The sequence below is a fragment of the Rhineura floridana genome, chromosome 4 (assembly GCF_030035675.1).
Source record: "Rhineura floridana isolate rRhiFlo1 chromosome 4, rRhiFlo1.hap2, whole genome shotgun sequence".
Lineage (NCBI taxonomy): Eukaryota > Metazoa > Chordata > Lepidosauria > Squamata > Rhineuridae > Rhineura > Rhineura floridana.
In genome coordinates this window covers 179,441,792-179,462,296 of record NC_084483.1, presented here as the reverse complement: position 1 = coordinate 179,462,296, position 20,505 = coordinate 179,441,792, and positions in this window count along the sequence as shown.

Here is a 20,505-nt window from a genome sequence, read left to right as displayed (position 1 = left end):
CCTCAACACCCGAGAGGGTCACGGGTAATGATGTGAGTACATTCATTGTGGTGTCTGTGGTGAACTATCTGCATGTACAGCAGAGTGAATAGGAGCTCTCTACAGATGTGATAATGGATGTGCGTAGGTCTGGATCCCTCCACAGATCCATTAGACCAGCATTTTTCAATGCTAAGTCCTCAGATGTTGTTGGACTACAACTACTGTCATGCCGACTTAACTTTGGCAATGGTCAGGGATGATGGGGACTGTGGTCCGGCAATATTCGAGGACCCAAGTTTGAAGAACTTTGGAAATGTGCTTTAGAATGCCATGGCAGTTATGCACTGTAACGGTTGTGAGAACAAGGCTAGGCCCCCAATGTCTTTGTCTCTTTGGTTGTTCAAACCAGCAAAAGTACTATGAATGCTGAAAGAGGGTCTTTTTTCCTTTGTGGTATTCCCCTTTGTGGGGACCAGGAGAGCACTGATGATGATGTTTTCGCAGACAGTTAATACCTTTTTGTTCACCCAGGCATTTCCTAACTGCCAATAATTGCATTTGTCTTTGGTGGTTTTGGCTACTGTGGTTGCTGAAATTATGTTTATGATTATCTAGATGTTTTAACTTTTGTTATTAATTGGTTTTAATGTTTTTAATCAGTTAAAAAAAAAGAGGCGCCAGTATGTACTCATATCTTGATAAAAGTGCCAGCACAAAATGGCTACCCTGAGCAGCAAAAAAGAGGTGCCAGTTTTTTATATGTTTTAATTAATATTGTGAACCACTTTGAGATTTATAAATGAAATGTAGTATATAAGTCTTGAGTGATAGTAGGGAAGGAGGCAGTCTCTCTCATATTTGGGGCCTAAGTCATTTAGGGCTTTAAACACTAGCACGAGTACCTTCACTTAAGCTCCAAGGATCCATCACCTTCCCATTCCCCCAACATGTCACCAAACCAGGGAGAAAACTACGACAGTCCAGGAGTTGGCAAAGTTTATTTGTCTGCCATTGTTCACAATGGGAGGAAAATTGGTTTAGGAAAAAAATGAGGTATTCTACACCCTCATTTCTGCCCTGTTGGCATGAGCTCAGCAGGGCCTTGGATGAAGCACATTAATTTGCCTCCTTCCTAACCACCACCACCCCTAGATGACAACCTAAATGTTGATTTAATATTTGCCAGTCAGCAAGTATATTCTACAAATATGATATGATTCACTCTTTTATTATTTATCATCAATATTTTGCATTTATTATTACCAATTCAGAATTTGGGAGGAGAAGGTCTTTGGTAGCATCAGGACAGGGAAGGCCAGTTCAAGCTATCTAAGTTTCAAGAATGGGGTCAAAATTTCTCAGGAAAGAATTTTCTGAGCAATTCTCCAAACATTTTCATTCTGGGAAGCTCTCTCCAAACTGCTGAATAAGGGCCTCTGGAAAATATTCTGTGACGTACTCCACAACTTCTCTGCCCATGAATGAGGGGTGATAGCAAGCTAAGACCTACTCAAACAAGACCAAATCAAATCAGTTGGAAAATCCATTTATCTTAGTGGATCAGCTCTGAGTATGATTAGTGTTGTACATCATAGCAATTTTTGGAAGCAATTGTGGGTACAACCACTACATCACAGGACGGGTACCTAGTACCCTCCAAATGTTGTTGGACTACAGGTGCCATTTTCCCTAACCATTGGCCATGCTGGCTGGAGCTGATGGGTGTTCAAGTCCAACAACATCCGGAGTGCATCAGGTTCCCCACCCCTGCAATATATTTTAATATTGTTGAATGAAGCAATGCCTCCCCTACTCCTTTAATTCCTTCTTTCTTAATCTATTACTTCTTTCATCCATCAGCACAAACTAAAAATTCTTTTGATATAGTATTGACTGCCCTCCCCTCTGGAGAATATTAAGCAAAATCCCCCTCCATACATTTTGCCATTGGCAAAAAGAGGGAAGAAATGTGGGATGACACTTTGCCCAGTCTAACTTGCAAATGGCCCATCTGTGGTTTCTTTCAAATTGTCCTGCCCAGAGCCTGAGACATGAGACGGAGGTGAGGCTTGGTTTAATTCCCATTTTATTAGGGTGATGGTTACATCCAAAGCAGTGCACTTCATAAACCTGTATACGCTAGCTCACTACTTTCCTTAGCTAAGCTACCTAAACAGTCTCTGCAGCATGTGGGGAGAGTTGACTAGTGTCTGGGTGGGCACCTGCTTAAGTAGGGAAGGTCTTTGCTCGTAAACGATGGCTCCTCCGATGTTCCTCCCTCTGAAAGTCCCTCTTATTGCTCCGTCTTGCACGCGGTGAGGGGGGACGAGCCTCCAGCAGCACATCCAACAGTGGGGCTTCGCTAGGTGATGGCTTGGTTTCGGGGAAAGGGGAGCTGGTTGGCGGGGAAGTGTTTGAAGTGCCAGGTGGGGATTCCTGTGGGGGCGTGGTTGGCGTATGCGAGGGGTCACTTCCCAATGGCTCAGGAAGGCAGCTCGCAGGCAGAGCGGAATCTGCCTTGATGTGTGGACTGGCCGAGGAAGTCTGCGGGCTGGCATCCCTCCTCTTTCCTTCAATGTTCCCAGGGACCTCATCCTCATCTGACCCCTCTCCGTGAGCTAACTCCTCTTGCGCCTGGGGTGCAACACAAATAGGTTTTAAAGATTCATTTCTTTAATATGGCCTGTGGGGGTTAATCTAGAACCCTGGAGGTCATGCTGGCAATTTAGACTGGCTATTTTGCCTTACACTGGTTTTTAGAATTTTGGAGGTAATTGCAAGCGTTCTAAATGTTTTATTGTTTTGTGATTCTTTGATTGTAAATATTGCCTTGCGAAGCACTATTGTCTGAAAATGAGGGGAAGTGTGCAGAAATTGCAGACTGCAGATCCTGGGGGGCTTAAATGTTTAAGCTTTTAATTTTTAATCTCTAATTTTTAGGATTTTGATTATGTCTATATGGAATGGACTTGTGTTTGGTTGTAAGTCGCCCAGAGTGGCAGATTAACCTCTGCCAGATGGGCGTCTAACAAATCTCATAAATAAATTAATAAAATGGATGTTGCAAATGCCATTTACTGGGCTAAAAGCCTAATCCAGGAAATGGGGACATGTCATATCATCATCAATAGTATCAGTCTTCTGTCTCCTGACTCCTACCGGTGTGATCACTGGTGTTCATAACAGGAGAACACAATCCTGGCTCCTAATTTGGACTTTGCATCTTAATGAATCTGTGTGCAGCACCCAGTTTCAGCCATTTAGCCTTCTTCTGTTGGTGAAGTCAAAGCCTGTATCAAAATATAATTTAATAAGGATGTGTGTGTAATTAACTATAAATAAATAAGTGGGCTTTTTGAAAAGAAAATCCTGGCATGCTTGAATTTCCAAACTTTGAAAAGCATTTTTACTCTTCATTTTGCACAGGTCTTTCCTTAAAACCCAATAAACTAGAAAAGTAAGTAATATTTTCCATAAGCAGCAGCAGCAGTAGCAAATTACTAGTTATCTAATGAATGCAATAAAATAACATCTCTTTTTTTCAAAATTGGGATTATTTCTGGAGATTGTGTGAATTAGTTCATTTATCCACTTGGTCGATTTATTTATTTATTTCTGGAATCCCAAATCTGTAGCCTGAATCAAAATCTTGGCCCTGAAACTTAGCACATAGAATGCCAGGATCATAAGTAAGGTCTGTGAAATGAAATTTACTGCTGGCAACACCCCATTTGTTGAAAGGGTATTTGCCAACATAAATTCATTGAGGATGTGCATGTCTCTATATTGATCCTATGCATGGAACAAAAGAGAATAACTGAAGGATTGTGCTAATATCAACATTGAGGTCAAGTTTATTAGAGGTAAACTAGTCAAGTTTGTCCTGTTAATGTGAGTATCTTGAGTATATGGCTTTGACTTACACTGGGGATGGGGGACATTTTTTTGGCCTGAGTGTGGCATTGCCTCTTGGCCAACTCTCCAGCGGCTGACAACGAGAGTGGGCATGGCCAAAATGGGCATGACCACCCACCCACAAATCACCCACTCAAAATCACACACAACCCACCCACGTAAGTACAAACCCACATGAGCAGAAACCACGCACTACAAGCCACATGTCATGCTGCCCTGGGCTCCTACTGGGGGAAAGGGTGGGATATAAATTTAATAAATAAACAAATAAATAAATAAGTCTCATAAACGCACAGACACACACCCCTCTTCACCAAACAAACAGAACAGCTGTCAGTAAATTAAACAAATGGAAAGGAAAGAAGCAACAGCAGCCAGAAGAACATACACACACTAACACACACACCCCTCTTCACTGGGTATGAGTGACCTTGTCCATTTCAGTTTCTCCCAGTTTCTAATTTTTCAAATCTTCAGTTCCATTCTCCGCATTTCTAAATCACTTTGTTAGTTTTTTTAAAGTCCTCATGAAAATTCATCTGAACTTTAGTGTGCATTAACTAATATATGCATTTTTATGCACATTTTACCCTTCTATATGCATTTTTGTACACATTACTTGGCTGGAGAACTACACAGCAAAATTCAGAGAAGTGTGGATTTCAAAGGATGTCTGTGTTTCAGTTTGCATTATACAGCCACAAGTGTTCCACTGAATTCAATCAACATGCAAATGATCAAATCTACCCTCCTTCTCCTGCCTGTGCCCATCCCCCCTCCCCCTGTGGTCAGTTTCACCTATCCTAACCATGACTGCAGGGGAGTAAATCTCACTGAACTCAATAAGTATGCAAATTATCAGTCCATTCTCAGCAAACTTGCAAAGGATCCCATTTCTTACATCCCAGACTAAAAAGTGGGGAAATTCACTAATAAGCAAAAAACCTTGCGGTTTAAGAACATACCTGTAGCCAACAGATATTTCTATCAAAGTTTAAAAAGCAGGGAAATTGGGCAGCTATAGTGAATGCACCAGAGGAGCAGGAGACCTGACCTTCTCTCTGAGATATTGTACTGCCCTACAAATTTGTCAAAATGCAAACACAATTTGGGTTGGTCTTTCTCAGTCCAGTCCACTTCCTGTAGCTTGGAAGAATTTGGTAACATGTACCTCTGAGCATATGGTGAGTGGTGGCAACACCTGCAATCAGCCCAAATAACTGAAATAAGACATGTACTGTGTTGATCTTGTTTTATCAGGGAGGAAGCAACTGTATTAAAATAGTTGATATTGTTGAGATAGTCACTTTAACTATGTTTGATTTACTTTGCAATTTTAGTGAAGTTTCCTATAGTAAATCATTCTCTTTTGCTTCTGTTTCTGTGAATATGTGAAGTACAGCAACACTTTGCAACACTAAAAAAAGCTCCAAAAATAATTGTGGAATAATGGGACTGACTATTCTGCAGAATAGTTTCCAATGGACATGAGGAGTGTCTCAGTTTGCACAAGATAAAACAGCGAGAGGTGAAATATATTATAGCAAAATTCTAGGTGTGCTCTATGCTTTTAATTGACCATGCCCACCCTTCCTTAAGTGGAGTGGTTTAAGCATAGCAGGCTGAAACCATGCATCTTGGGCAAGCCAAGTTTATTTTTTCTAACAGCTAGAGTCATTGCTTACATACTGTAATCAGTCCAATTTTACATCAAACTGCAGTTTCAGATTCAACTGTTAATGCACCCAAAATAGTAATAGAGCATAACTTCCAATTTGAAACACAAAAGGCTGACTTCACCATCATATGACATTGACCAATAAAAAAGTTTTGAATTTAATACAAATAAATTTGACACAGATTTCTAGGATGAATAATTTTCTAGGTTAGATTCTCTGTAACAGTAGTAACACAGGAAAGAAGCAAAGTAAGAACACCAACAAAATACAAAAATGTAATTCTCCATCTTTGGAGATGGCAAATATTCCCATTCTTCCTCCCAATGGGAGCACAGAGCAGCTAATAATACAGTATCAAATACACTGTGCAACAATTAAAAAAAACCCCAATGTTAACAACATAACAGCATATGCAGAGCATCAGGATCAGCAAGCAGCTCGATTACATTACAAAGGCCTGGGTAAGCCAAAAGGTTTTCACTTTGTTCTTTAACAAGACCAACAACCAAATGTCATTTGGGAGGGGGTTCTGCAATTGGAATTCATAATTAGTGTGCTCTCCTTTTTAGGAACTCCAAAGAGTCATAGTCTCCTCCTACTAATTCTTCAGAGGTCATCAGCAATGAAACTTCCTGAGCACCTTACAAGCCCTCTGACGGTGATACTCAAATGCTGTCAAGAAGCCAAAAACCTTCTTCCTGCAGCATCAGTGCTCTACCATTAAATTGGGTGGGAGGCAGGGCTGGGGCCAGACATGCTGGGGCCCTCGGGCACCAGCTTGCCCTGGGTCCTGGCACTCATGTGCACATGCAAACATACACACGTGCACGCGCCCAGGGCCAGCCCCAGACATGCTGCAGCCCTTGGGCAAAAGCCTGCCCCAGGCCCCAGTGCTCCCCTTCCGCGATTCGTGCATGGCGAGAGCTTCAGGACTCCACCATCCCCTTGCTTAACTTACCTTGTTTTGCGGTTGCACGTGCAGCGGTGCCCTTAAGAAAGATGGCATCTAAGGTTTCCCTAAGGAGCTGAAGCCTCTGCCGCCATCTTGGTTCATGGCAGGGATGCGAGCGCTCAGCCAAGATGTCGGCAGAGGCTTCAGCCCCTTAGGAAAACCTCAGCCACCATCTTTGTTAAGGGCACCGCTGCATGCGCAACCGCAGAACAAGGTAAGCAAGGGAATGGCAGAGCCCCGAAGCAGCAGAGGGGCCCCTCATGGGCTCCTATAGCCCCAGGGGCCCTCGGGCCAGTGCCCTACCTGGCTGCCCCTTGGAACTGGCCCTGGTGGGAGGTTAGCAGGCCATTCGGTAAAGCTTGATGAGCTGGTTCATCACTCTTCCTCAGACTGAGTGAGATAATTAGACTGACTAATCCAATCTAAATCTGTTAGTCAGGCAACCATTGCCAGTTCTCTTAGGGCCCAAGAAACGTTAAACAACTAGCGTGCTGAGTCACTATGACTTTTTATTTGATACTGAGCATATGGAGAGCCCAGTTTTCATAGTCACCATTGGAATAGCCACGTGGGGAGGGGATGTTTAGCCTTCCCTGTCCAGCTGCAGTCGCCATGAAAACCATCACCTGTGCCAGGCTGTGTGGTAGTTATCCTTCAGGAGCAAAACTCCCATTGACGTCAATGGGAGCTTGTTTTCCTAATGGTATTGCTGCACAAAGATGTAATCTTCATGGAAAGGAAAGGAAAGGTTGGGAAAGGAAAGGTTAAACCACCTCCCCCTGCATGCTGGGGTCCACATGAAAATTGCCTTGCATGCTTTTATCTTGACGTTTGACACTGCATGCTATGCATTTAACATAACTTGTCATTAGGTCCCAAGAAATAGTTCTGGGTCCTCCTTCTCAGATTCCTTTTAGCAAGAGGTAGGGAATAACATGTTAAATAATATTAATATTCCCTTCCTCCCCATAAATATTACACAGGCGCCATCTCTGCTATCTTTTTAGTGCGTATTGAAGACCTTCCTCTTTCAACAAGGCTTTTAAGTGGAGACTTTATCCCAGTCTGCGTCTGTGTTGGCATTGCTTTTTAATATGTTTTTAAAACTTTTTTTTTTAAAAAAAACATTTTAACCTTTTTTAAAAAAGTCTTGAAAGCTTTTTAAAAAAATGTTTTTAAAGATGTTTTGTTCTAATGTATTTTAAAGTCTGTTTTATGATGTTTAAAGTGTTTTTAGTACTTTTGTTTGCCACCCTGGGCTTCTGCTGGGAGGAAGGTCAGGATATAAAGCAAATGGTAAATAAATAAATAACACCCCAGAAGAATATAAAGATCAAATAAGGAACAGATTTGAGGCTTTAAACTTAGTTGACAGAGAACCAGAAGAACTATGGAGTGAAGTCAGAGACATTATCAGGGAAGAATACAAAAAGACAATACCTCTCATTAAAAAGAGAAAAAGATTTCAATGGATGACTAAAGAAACTCTTAAAATGGTTAAAGAGAGAAGAAAAGCAAAAGGGGAGAGAAACACGGTTAGAACCCTAAATGCAACTATACAGCGACTAGCATGTAGGGAAAAGAGAACTATTACAATAGTTATTGTAAAGAAATAGAAGAGGACAAAAGGGTAGAACAAGAGCCCTATTCCAAAAGTTTAGAGAAATGAAAGGGAAATTTAAACCAAGGGTAGGGATGTTGCATAATCAATACGGGAACACACTGACTGACTGAGATGAAATAAAAGGAAGATGGAAGCAATACACTGAAGAACTCTATAAAAGACATGCAAGGATGACATATTCATTCATGGAGGAACCGTATGATGAAGAACCAGAAATTTTAGAATGTGAGGTGAAAGCTGCTCTTAAAATACTTGGAAGAAACAAATCACCAGGAACAGATGGCATACCAATAGAGTTGCTACAAGCTACTGAGATTGATTCTGTCCAAATTTTGACAGACATTTGTCAAGAAATATGGAGAACTAAACAATGGCCCACAGACTGGAAGCGTTCAACATACATCCCAATTCCAAAAAAAGGGGATCCCAGGGAATGCAGTAATTATCCACCTATTGCCTTAATATCCCATGCAAGTAAAGTAATGCTCAAGATTCTACAACAAAGGCTCTTACCATATATGGAGCAAGAAATGCCAGATGTCCAAGCTGGATTTAGAAAGGGAAGAGGCACCAGAGATCATATCACAAACATACATTGGATAATGGAATGGAGCATGGAATTTCAGAAGGAAAGCACCTTGCACTTTATAGATTACAGCAAAGCCTTTGATTGTGTAGAATCCCAACCTCTTTTTATTTTTTTGTTGCTGGACTACAACTCCCATCAGCCCCAGCCAGCATGGCCAATGGTCAGGAATTATGGGAACTGTAGTCCAGCAACAAAAAAATAAAAAAGGTGGGAAACACTGGTGTAGATCATTAAAAACTATGGAATTCCACTCCTCTCCATCCGGCACCAAAAAGGGTCCGGGCAGGAGTGCTTTTACGCGTGGGGCAGGAAGAAGGGCATGAAGCCACTTCTGGCTTCTTTGGTGCCAAGAGCACCAGTGCAAGGGAGGAGCAGGGGAGGCTATTTAAGGCTATGTCCCTGCTGAACTCCCCCTCTTTCTCTCCAAGGACCGCAACTCACCATCGAGCCTGGGCTGACAGTGGCAGCATGATCCTGCAGCCAGGCAGCCTGAGCAAGCGCGGTGGAGGCTGGCAGCGGCCTAGAAGAGAGCCTGCAGCCTGAGCAGATGGGGTGGCTAGGGACTGTGGCCTGGGCGAGTGCGGAGGCAGCAGTGGCATGAGCCTGCTGCTGTGGGCAGCTGGTGGCGCGTCTGAGGGACGCGGCCTAGGCAAGAGTGATGGCAGCGGCAGTGGGGCCTAGCCCCTTAGTGGTTTGGAGCTTGGGGGAGGAGGGAGGTCTGGGACAGTGGGGCCTTAGGTAGTACCTGCCTTGAGGGAAGAGAGTGGATAGTAGGCCTAGAAGGGTGGGCTTTCACCTAAGGGGGTTGCCCAGGTTAAGGGGTTTAGGAGGTTGGCAGTTTGGCATGGTTATTTTGGGTGACAGAGTTGATTTGTGACCAGTTAACATGGCACCAAAAAAGGATCTTGGAGGTAAAAAGGGTAAAGGTAAAGCCCCAAAGCAGCCGGCTAAGGTGCCCTTTAGGCAAAGGGTGGCATAGTATTCTGCTTCAGAGGATGATGGCCCTGATATTAGAAGTATTTTGGCAAGGTTGGGGCTATGGAGAGGGCAGTGGACAAGAAGCCTGCAAAGCTAAGGAAGACCTCTGCTAAGCAAATGTTGAATGTTGCAGCACGCCTGGATGCGCTAGACACCTCAACAAGCAAAACTACCCCTCCAGCGGAAAGGCCAGTTGAGGAAGAGCAACAGCAAGCGGAGGGGAGACCTCAGGAGCCACAGCCACCAGGAAACTCCCCTGCAGGTGAGGCCAATCCACCTACACAACTGTGGGGATGGCCGGTTTCAGGCCAGCCTCCCCTGTGGGGTTGGCCGTATTGGGGGGCTACAGGGCCATCCTCATGTGCAGCTGCAGGAAATGTGCCAGGGGAAGGACAGAGGCCATCAGGGGAGCATACAACAACAGAACAGCAATTAATTACACTTGAACAGTTAGTGCAAGTACACAGATAGGAGGAGAAGAGGAGGAGCGCGTGGAGAAGGCAGGCGTTGAAGTTAAGGATGCATATGCAGAGGTGAGAGATACAGACATCCCATATGGCAGGGCCTCTAGTCGGCTAGGGAGTCATCTTCTTCCAGCATCAAAGGAGAAGATATAGAAGGGAGAGTTTGTGGATGTTTTCTCGGTCCTTTTTCGAGAACCGGAGCAAGTGGATAAAAACACAGGGGAACAAAGGGAGAAAGAAAAGTATAAAACGAAGAAAGTGGATAGGAATTGGTTGGCAGGATTCCTGACTTACGCGGGGGTGATATTAGAAAAACAGCCCAATAAAGGGGTTGTGCTCATGAAATACATTGATATTGTATTTAGAGCATATAATGAATTCATGGGTGGAGCCTGCTTGGCTTATGATAAGGCCTTTAGAACTCAGGTAGCTTTTGACTCCAATTTGAGATGGGACAGGCAGGAGCCAGAATTGTGGCTACAATTCATGTCCGGAGCAAAGGCGTATCTGGGGATAGGTCAGATAGTGGTCATCTGGTATCTAAGTTACAGGCTACCAGCACAGCCCATGGAAACACGGGACAGGTGGTTCAACCCCACTTGCTCTGTTGGGATTACAGCTCCTGTGGACATTGTGCTAGGAACTCATGCCGCTTCAGGCATGAATGCTCCATTTGTGGGGGGGCTCACCCATTCACCAGTGGCCCCAGGGGCAGGAATTTCAGGCTCACAAGGGATAGCCAAGGGAGGAAACCAGGGACAAACTGGCCCTGCTCAAAGCTAGGGGTCCCAGTCCCATTAAGTTATTAGTTTTGAATCGATTGTTGAAGAACTATCCTAGGTTAGGGGATAGGCATTATCTGTTGGAAGGTTTTGAGAAAGGGTTTAGGATACCCTATCAGGGGCCAAGGGTTTCTTGTTCGGATTTGAATTTGAAATCAGGAATGCAATGGGTAATTAGAGAAGGTAAATAAGGAAGTGCAAGCAGGTAGAGTACTGGGTCCGTTCTCTTCCCACCTTTGCCAATGCTGTGCACATCTCCTCTGCTTGTGGTTCCAAAAAAGGAGCCAGGGCAATTTGGGTTGGTGCACCACCTGTCTTATCCAAAAGGCAATTCCGTGAATGACTACATTCTGGACAAGTTATGTTCAGTTCGCTAGACGTCTTTTGACAGTACAGTGAAGGTTGTGCTCATGTGTGGGCACGGGGCACAGATGGGGAAGTGTGACATCAAGTCTGCCTTCCGCCTCCTTCCAGCTCATCCAAAGGATTTTGATTTATTAGGTTTCTGTTACGAAGGGCAGTATTACATTGATAGGGCCCTTCCTATGGGTTGCTCTGTATCTTGCGCCACGTTTGAGTGTTTTAGTTCATTCTTGGAGTGGCCTGTGAGGAGGCGGATAGGATCAGACAAGATAGTACCCTACTTGGATGGTTTTATGTTTATTGGGCGTAAGGGGTTGAGTGCATGTGAGCATTTGATGAAGGAATGTAGTGAGATGGCTAAGGAGTTGGGGGTGCCTTTGGCTCCAGAGAAGATGGAAAGGCCTAGTTCCCTTCTGACCTTTTTAGGGATTGAATTAGATACAGTTATGCAGTGTTCCCTGTTTCCAGGGGATAAATCGTCATCGCTGAGGAATAAGATTCCACAGGTACAGTCAGCGAAGAAAGTTACATTGAGAGAATTACAGGAATTAGTAGGATTGCTTAACTTTGAGTGTCATGTAGTGGCCCCAGGCAGAGCAATTATCAGATGCCTTTGTGATGCCATGAGGGGTTTGAGGGCACCACATCATAGATGGAGGGTGACAGCTGAGATCTCTTTGGATCTTGGTGTGTGGCTGGAATTCTTGGATCATTTCAATGGGGTTTCATTTTGGAGCGATGACCTGTTAGAAGCTGAGTTACAAGTGTCATCAGATGCAGCAGGTGCATGTGGCTTTGGAGTGGTGTACTGCACAGTGGCCTGTAGTCTGGCACCAGGAAGGGATGACTCAGGATTTAACTTTCCTAGAGTTCTTTCTCATTGTACTGGCTGTATACTTGTGGCCAAAAGTCCTTGCAAATAGAGTGGTACACTTCTGGTGTGACAATCAGGCCACAGTCCAAGTAATCAATACACTAACATCCTGAAATTCCAGGGTTATGGCATTAGTTAGGGGCTTTATGCTGCAGTTCCTGTGGTTCAATATTCTCTCCAGGGCACGACATATATCGGGTTTGGATAATGGCATAACTGATGCCTTGTCACGTGGTCAGATGGACAGGTTTAGAAAGTTAGCTTTCTGGGCTCAGGAGCATCCGGATCCAATGCCAGCGGAGCTGTGGGAGATTGGAGGAGTGAAGCTGAGAGACCCATGAGGTTAGCCATTGCACCCAGTACTCGAGCAGTCTATAACAGGGCAGGTAAGGAATTTGCAGAATTTAGAGCAGATAAGGGGTGGCCGCACTCATGGCCCATTGAAGTGGACCAGCTGATGGAGTACAGTGTATGCTTGTGGGCGCAAGGGTTATCTGTAGGCACAATAAGAGGCAAGTTGGTGGGTTTAGCTTTTATAGCCAAGACGAAAGGGGTACAAGATACTTCAGTAGATTTCCGCATTAAGAAAATGAGGGAGGGGTGATTGAGGGAGTGCTCCAGGACACAGGATCAGAGGGCGCCCATCTCACCAAGTTTACTTAGGGGGATGAGGCAACAGTGGAATAAGTTATGCACTACTCCATATGAGGCTGCGGTATTCCATGTGGTTGCACTGACGACCTTTTTTGGAGCATTTAGAATAGGGGAATTGGTAGCGGGTTTGAGAGCTGACCTCTCAGATTGGGCGCTGCAGTTCAAGGATATTTCATTCATAGGCCAGGGGGTACAGCTTCGAGTTCAATGGTCAAGACAGACCAGAAAAGGAGGGGATCTGTGGTGGTTTTGGGGCCATCTACAGAAGGGGACATATGTCCAGTAAAGGTGCTGAAAGAATACGGGGCATACAGGGGAGATGCCCCAGGATACCTTTTTCACTATGAGGATGGCCGGCCACTGACCAGGTTTCAATTTTGGGCCGTGACTAAAAGGGCCCTGGTGGGCCTGGGCGTGAGTCCCACTCATTTCGGTACCCTCTCATTTGGGGCAGCTTCAACATCTGCACAAGCTGGTATGCCAGCGTGTGTCATTCAGAGCATCGGCAGATGGAAGTCAGCAGCCTATAAGGCTTATGTTCAGCCCATGAAGGACAGGAAAGCACAGATGTGATAAGCCCAACATTGACGATATTGTTCCTTGCAGGTGGCTGGGATGGAAGTGCACGCCTTCGGGTTCTCATCGCCGGCCACAATATGATATTCTGGGCCAGTCGTAGGGCACGGTGCTCGAGGCTGGGGACCCAGCTGGGATGCAGCCAGATAGCAGTGGTCCAATGGTTAGGCCAGAGAGGGTTAACTTGGGATAGGCTTTTGCCTCTTCTGTTTCACCAGGGTGAGGTCAGACCAATGCCACAAATACTAATTATACACGCTGGTGGCAATGACCTCGGTCTGTTGAAAGGAAAGGCCCTCATTCTACAGGCATTGAGGGATCTGGAACTGATAAGGCAAAGATGGCCTGGCGTGGTTATTTTATGGTCTAATATTTTGTCCAGGCGAGTTTGGAGGGGTGATGGGAATCCTAGGGCATTAAATAAGGTGGGCAGGAAGGTTAATAGAGAGCTCAAGTTGGCATTGCTGAATGGGTGGGTGATGGAATAATTCCTCATCCAGAGATCAAGCATTATAAGGAAGAGCTCTATAGAGATGATGGGGTTCACCTTTCTGATTTAGGGAATGACATTTTCTTAGAAGACCTGCATAGGGGATTGAAAGAGGCCATTTGGGCCAAGTGGAGGAAGAAGGACTAAGTTGAGACTTGTCCTACTCCTGTGGCAGGTGTGTGTGGGAAAGGGAAGAGGGGAGTACAAGTGGTGAGTACCCTGAGGCACTTTTCAGGTGAACATTTATCCCAGAGACTTGCGCACGGGGCTGTGGGACCTTGTGGGGCAGGGTATGGACATTGTTGAGGTTAACCTGTGTCACTCACCTGGAGTTATGTGGCTTCAGGGGGGCATGAAACAGGAAGACCTCCCTCCGCACCTGAAGGGTATTTCGGGGGAAAGAGATGGAAGCATGGGCAGCTTGACTCCCTGTGGGGTAGGCTCACCCGGGCATGACAGGCTTAGGAGCCTGACAAGGATTGATGGATTTCCCACACGTTTCAATTCCCTATGCATTTTAGAAGTCAGAAGTTTATAAGTTCTTGAGTTCATATGTTTTTAAGTTGTAGTTAATAAAGTGGCCCTAGTTTACCCCATGCATGTGTCTGGCTTGTTTATTTCCTGCCTCCTCTCACAATGCTTTAAAAGAAATGGGGGTGCCATAGCACCTGATTGTCCTGATGCGCAACCTATACTCTGGATAAGAGGCTACTTTAAGGACAGAATATGGAGAAACTGATTGGTTCCCAGTCGGAAAGGGTGTGAGACAGGGTATATTTTATCACCCTACCTGTTTAATCTATACGCAGAACATATCATACGGAAAGCGGGATTGGACCAAGATGAAGAATGTGTGAAAATGGGAGGGGAAAATATCAATAATTTAAGATATGCAGATGATACCATCCTACTAGCAGAAACCAGTAATGATTTGAAACGAATGCTGATGAAAGTTCAAGAGGTAAGTACAAAAGCAGGACTACAGCTCAACGTCAAGAAGACTAAAGTAATGACAACAGAAGATTTATGTAACTTTAAAGTTGACAATGAGGACATTGAACTTATCAAGGATTATCAGTACCTTGGCACAGTCATTAACCCAAATGGAGACAATAGTCAAGAAATCAGAAGAAGGCTAGGACTGGAGAGGGCAGCTATGAGAGAACTAGAAAAGGTCCTCAAATGCAAAGATGTATCACTGAACACTAAAGTCACGATCATGGTATTCCCAATCTCTATGTATGGATGTGAAATGTGGACAGTGAAAAAAGCGGATAAGAGAAAAATCAACTCATTTGAAATGTGGTGTTGGAGGAGAGGTTTGCGCATACCATGGACTGTGAAAAAGACAAATAATTGGGTATTAGAACAATTTAAACCAGAACTGTCACTAGAAGCTAAAATGATGAAACTGAGGTTATCATACTTTGGACACATAATGAGAAGACATGATTCATTAGAAAAGGTAATGGTGCTGGGAAAAACAGAAGGGAGTAGAAAAGGAGGAAGGCCAAACAAGAGATGGATTGATTCCATAAAGGAAGCCACAGACCTGAACTTACAAGATCTGAATGGGGTGGTTCATGACAGATGCTCTTGGAGGTTGCTGTTTCATAGGGTCGCCATAAGTCGTAGTCAACTTGAAGGCACATAACAACAACCGGGAACCCTTTCTGTTTGGCCCTCATGACTCTTCTAAGGCTACCCATCATATTCTTAAACCACATTCTCTTTTTTGAGACCCCACTCCATGCTGGCCCCGCTTCATATCCTCCTCAAGTGTTTTTGTCTTTCAGGAATGTGTGCTTGAACCACGATAATGCATCTTGCTTGCCTGGATGGAGTCGGCTTGTGGATGTAGAAACCTCTGACTGTTGCATGGCTGGAATGTAGCCTCCTGTACAAAGGTAAGAATCTAATTTATTGCTCTACCTACATTTGCCTATCATCCCCACCCACATACCTGTTATTCCACTCTACCACTTGCACGTGGCCCTCAGAAGGTTGCCATGAAAAATTGTGGTCCCCAACAAGGAAAAGGTTCCCCACCCTTGAGCTGGGGTTGAACGTGAGGCCTTTTGCACCTAAGCATACATTTTACTGCCAAAGTATGGATCTTCCCCACCACCACCATCATCTTAGGTACAACTCAACAGGCTTACTAAAAATAGAATAGCAAACGTAAGACTCTAGTGTCATCTTCAAAAAAATATTTTTATTCAACCCTCTCTGGCTTGCATTTTTTAAAGTAAAACCTGCACATTTTTTGACAGAATCCTACAGCCTAGCTAGGCTAGTAAAAAGGCAGCCAATGAATGAAACGGCAGAGGGGAACACATTCATTCATTCATGGGCTTAATAGAGTGCAAGAGGCAATATACAATATAACATTTGACAGAAGAGAAACAATAGGGGAAAGGAAAGTAGTGTCAGGGGTAGACAGGCAAACAATATGTGACTGTTTTAGCTACATGTGTGAAAGTTTTTTCCAAAGAAATCCATCCAGTTGTGGGTCTCTGTCACTCTGTTGCTCCATGTCTACGAAAGCAGGAAAAGTTAGGTAAATCATCCAATGTTGTGGGGCAAATACCTATCACCGGGGCAGTTTTCATTGTGCCAGTTACATATAAGTAGACATAAATCAAGAAGATTATATATCAATGTTTATTTTATAGAAAATCAACAGATAGCGGGAAAGCAGTAGAATACAATCCTGAGCAAAGCTTGAACCTTTTAAATTGATGTTGTAGGCATAGCAAATAACCTAAAAGCTGGCTTAGAACCAGGCTGTGAACTATTCCCTGCCCTTTTAAGTGGAAGTGGGACAGTTAGAGATAAGTTGCTCCTTCTGAACAAGTCATTTTGGTGGCTTTACTGGAATAGCAGGAACTGCAACAGCAAATGAGACCATTGCCTATAATTTTAAAAGGCTATGATTAAAAGTTGCTTTTCCTGACATGAAGGTACACTGGTGGGAAATGGTTCACTTGTTGACTTATGACTATCATGTGGCTGCAAATGCTGCAAAAAAAGCTATCCTTGGTGTGACAGCAACATGCACATCAAGATTCTTCTTGTGCTTGTGCTCTTGGCACATTGGTAAAATACAAAAAAAAAAGAATCTTGCTGAAACCACATGGGAAATCACATCAAGTCTGGTCATTGCTGTTTTTGTTTTTTGTTGTGCTGGTGCTGATGGGAGCTGTAGTGGTTAAAGTGCTGGACTAGGATCTGGAGGGCCGGAGTGCAGATCCCCACTGGGCCATGAAGCTCACTGGGTGACCTTGGGCCAGTCACTGTCTCTCAGCCTAACTTACCTCACAGAGCGGTTGTGAAGATAAAATGGGAAGTGGAAGAATCATGTACGCCACACTGAGCTCCATGGAGGAAAGGTGGGATAAAAATGTAATAAAAATAAATAAATAGTTAAGGCACATCTGGAGGGCCAAAGGTATCCCACACTTGATGTATAGGATCATGTCAATATTAGTTTGCTTATTTTTTACAGTATTTTAGGGATGCATACATATGCATTGGTAATGAAGGGGGAAGGCACAAATGAAATGAGGCAACTGAAAGCTATGTTAAACTGTGCCTGCACCATGGAAATGGACTGCTTTCAAGTCGATCCTGACTTCTGGCGACCCTATGATTAGGGTTTTCATGGTAAGCAGTATTCAGAGATGGTCTACCATTGCCTCCCTCTGGGGCTGAGAGGCAGTGACTGGCCCAAGGTCACCCAGTGAGCTTCATGGCAGTGTGGGGATTCACACCCTCGTCTCCCAGGTTGTAGTCCAACACCTTAACCACTACACCACACCTGCACCATACTCTGCACTAAATCTGGAAATTAAAAAGAAAAACCCACAGCGTGGGTGGGTTTAGGATCCCAGTCCTTCCATTCCATACCCTTCATCCCTTTTCCGTCTCAGTCTATAAGGAATTAATCCTTGGCCACTGAGCCCGATTGGTCCTCATTGGCTCTTTTGGGGGTCCTCCTCTTATATTTCCCTCCCTTAAAGACTTCTGCAAAGTGTAGGGTTCCGCCAGGCCTCCTGATGCCTCAGTCTGGTGCCATTTTGGCTACATATGCAACAGCACTTACAGCCTCAACATTAGAAACAGGCGGTATGAAGGGGGGGGAATAAGTTCCTAATACACTGGTTGCACTTGTGAAACAAGACCACATCATCTGAAACATCCCAAAATCATGGGATAAATTCAGATGAGGTGACTTTGGAAAGCATCCCTAATCTACAACTAAGCCTTCTTTGCTTACACACTTAAAGAGTTGCCCTTTTATTGTAATACATCCATACTAGCTTTGGCAGTATGAGTGCTACAGTAAAAGGAGCCCAGGTTGATTATGCCAACATCTAAAAGAAACATTCTAATTATTGCTTTCCTTTCGGCCATACCTTTTTTTTTTTAACAAGCAATGCTGATTACTGCCCTTGGAAAGACAGTTTGTTGCCTGCAGTACACATGCTAAACTTTAACACATTCCCAAGGCAGTAATGAACAAAGCGGCCCTTCCTTTCAGGAAAATCCTGGACTCTCATTCTCCAGGTCCCTGAACAGTATAGAATTTAGAAGAAAAACAGGAAACACATGTGCAAACCAGATAGAACTGACCAAGATTAACTGTTTAAGAAGCCTGGCCAGAAGCTTTTAAATGAGCAATCACATCTATCTATTTTCTGTCTGGAGGGGATGATATTTGACTCAGAAAGGTTTAACCCTCCTCAGCCCTAAGCATGCATAGCTGGAGAAAATTAAGGTGGCTGCAGACATGCACTAACTGCATTTATACATTTATTTCATTTCATTTTATTTCACGAGTGCATTCTTAGCACCATGCGGAGCACAGCACTCTCATAAAGCAGTTTAAAGACTTCATTTAATCACCTAAAAGACAACATAAAACAAAGACGCTGACCCCATAAATACAACAAATTACAAAAGCGTTAAATGAGCAGCAGCGACTTCCATCACCACCATCCCTCCAAGCACAGCATTTTTACCAAAGACTGAAATGAAAATGTACCCAGAGTGCTCCTAAAAAACAACAGTGATGAAGCCAACTGTCCTTCCCTAGGGAGGGAATTCCACAGTGTGGGGCCACTGCTAAAAAGGTCATGTCCCTGCCACCATGGGCTCCTTTTGATGTGGGGTATTACAACAACAACAACAATAATAAATACAACCCAGTGATCTAGAAGGTCTCAGAGCCAAAAAGCAGGTCCTCGGAGCATCGAATGTCTGTGGTTTTTTATATAAGCTGCTGTATACAGAATATACCCTTTTGAAATGCCATACCTGGTAAAACAGATGCAGTCCCACCAAAAAGCCATCTTTATATTAAAACATGTTCCCGGGAATGACTGGAAGCAAACACTTCGAACATACTTCAAAGGTGTATTTGGATGCACATTAAATACTTAGCACCGGGAACACAGGAAGCTGCCTTATTCCACTTCAGATCATTGGTCAATCTAGCTCAGTACTGTCTACACTGACTGGAAGCGGCTCTCCAAGGAGACTGGAATCTCTCCCAGCCCTTTCTGAAGATGCCAGGGAGATACGGGGTCAGAAGTCTGAGCAGACACACAGCTCAGTCTGGTATTCCCCATTATGACAAGATGAATTGAACTTCTCTTTACATTACAGTAATTATTTTTAAATGTGCATCTGTACATATGCAAATTTTATGCAAATCTTTGTCTTTTTTTTTTGGTAATACATTTTTGGTGATACACCAGTGGCCATCCTAGGCAGTAGCAGCAGTAAGGGAGGTGGACACTTAGGGTCTATCCCCACGATTGCCAAAATGCCCCCCAGCCTCATTTCCTTCAGAGTGATGAGGGTGAAGGCACTCGCCATGTATTATTGTTTGTGGATGGGCTTGCTCCTATGTAAGAGATTGGAGCAGCTGGTGGGAGGGCATGAGTTAACCAGGCTTCCATGTGAGAGGTGGAATTCTGGAGAGCCACATCCCTGGTGAGAGCATGAATGCAGCTTGCAAATGGATACCTAGTGTGATTTTGAGGCATTTGATGATTTTGCTATTTTTGATTGATTAATTGCATGATGATTATGATGATGCTGTCCACCATTTTGGAAGCCATCAGACCAAAAAGTAGTATATAAATAAAGCATAACATTTCTTGCAAATCAGGTGGCCAAGTTATGTGTGGAGGGAGATATATTGGCTCGCCACTTCTTAAAAGACTTCACTTGGAATAATAGCAGCCCACACAGTGCTGTTGCCACTAACTTGTGGCCAGGTGGCAAAATACGTTTTGGATCTGACTTGCCGCTTTCCTCTCAGCCTACAACACACCAGCCAACTGCAGCATAGCTCGGCCTCAAGTGAGAGCAGGAAAAGGAGGGAGGTGTTTGGATTTTTGACTCCCAGGTGAATTCTGTGATGCTTAGCAGTAGCTCATGGGAATTGCAAGGAGTTAATCGGGGCTTCCAATTCAATTCCATGTCCTCATGGACATTCAAAATGAAAGAAAAGCAGCAGACACTAGAATAATTTGTTTATTAAAAACTGATCATTTGTAATAAGCAAGCAAAC